This window comes from Perkinsus marinus (assembly GCF_000006405.1).
Source record: "Perkinsus marinus ATCC 50983 genomic scaffold scf_1104296972848, whole genome shotgun sequence".
Classification (NCBI taxonomy): Eukaryota; Perkinsozoa; order Perkinsida; family Perkinsidae; genus Perkinsus; species Perkinsus marinus.
In genome coordinates, this window is record NW_003201644.1 from 1 (window position 1) to 990 (window position 990).

The 990-nt window shown below is 46.0% G+C and overlaps 6 non-coding genes across 6 annotated transcripts; all 6 read right to left on the reverse strand.

Moving 5' to 3' along the window:
• Window positions 1-37: 37 nt before the first annotated feature.
• Window positions 38-109, reverse strand: Pmar_PMAR000009. Its single transcript has one exon. It is a non-coding gene; the product is annotated as a tRNA-Thr (tRNA).
• A 102-nt stretch (window positions 110-211) lies between these two features.
• Pmar_PMAR000010 lies at window positions 212-283 on the reverse strand. The gene has a single exon. It is a non-coding gene; the product is annotated as a tRNA-Thr (tRNA).
• A 102-nt stretch (window positions 284-385) lies between these two features.
• Window positions 386-457, reverse strand: Pmar_PMAR000011. The gene has a single exon. It is a non-coding gene; the product is annotated as a tRNA-Ser (tRNA).
• A 102-nt stretch (window positions 458-559) lies between these two features.
• On the reverse strand, window positions 560-631 carry Pmar_PMAR000012. The gene has a single exon. It is a non-coding gene; the product is annotated as a tRNA-Thr (tRNA).
• A 102-nt stretch (window positions 632-733) lies between these two features.
• Pmar_PMAR000013 lies at window positions 734-805 on the reverse strand. Its single transcript has one exon. It is a non-coding gene; the product is annotated as a tRNA-Thr (tRNA).
• A 102-nt stretch (window positions 806-907) lies between these two features.
• On the reverse strand, window positions 908-979 carry Pmar_PMAR000014. Its single transcript has one exon. It is a non-coding gene; the product is annotated as a tRNA-Thr (tRNA).
• Between the last annotated feature and the right edge of the window lie 11 nt (window positions 980-990).

Sequence of the window (990 nt, forward strand, 5' to 3'; positions counted from 1 at the left end):
TGGTTCTCGTACCAGACCAGAAATTTATGGTGCTATAAGCCACTTGCCAGGATTGAACTGACGACCTTCTGCTTACAAAGCAGACGCTCTGCCACTAAGCTAAAGTGGCACATAGAGCGAGTACATAAATTAATAATCTTTCTGTATCCTTTGCGGAGTGAGCAAACCTGCTCCTGCTTCTCGTACCAGACCAGATATTTATGGTGTTATAAGCCACTTGCCACGATCGAACTGACGACCTTCTGCTTACAAAGCAGACGCTCTGCCAGTAAGCTAAAGTGGCGCACGAAATAACTTCATAAATCAATAATCTTCCTGTATCCTTTGCGGAGTGAGCAAACCTGCTCCTGCTCCTCATACCCGACTAGAGCCTAATGCTGCTGTAAGCCACTTCCCAGGATTGAACTGACGACCTTCTGCTGTCGAAGCAGACGCTCTACCACTAAGCTAAAGTGACACACAGATTAAGCATATGAATCAATAATTTTCCTGTCCCGTTCACAGAATGGGCCATCCTGCTCCTGGTTCTCGTACCAGACCAGAAATTTATGGTGCTATAAGCCACTTGCCAAGATTGAGCTGACGACCTTCTGCTTACAAAGCAGACGCTCGGCCACTAAGCTAAAGTTGCACACAAAATAACTGCATAAATCAATAATCTTCCTGTATCCTTTGCGGAGTGAGCAAACCTGCTCCTGCTCCTCATACCCGACTAGAGCCTAATGCTGCTGTAAGCCACTTGCCAGGATTGAACTGACGACCTTCTGCTTACGAAGCAGACGCTCTACCACTAAGCTAAAGTGACACACAGATTAAGTATATGAATCAATAATTTTCCTGTCTCGTTCACAGAATGGGCCATCCTGCCCCTGGTTCTCGTACCAGACCAGAAATTTATGGTGCTATAAGCCACTTGCCAGGATTGAACTGACGACCTTCTGCTTACAAAGCAGACGCTCTGCCACTAAGCTAAAGTGGCACACAAAATAA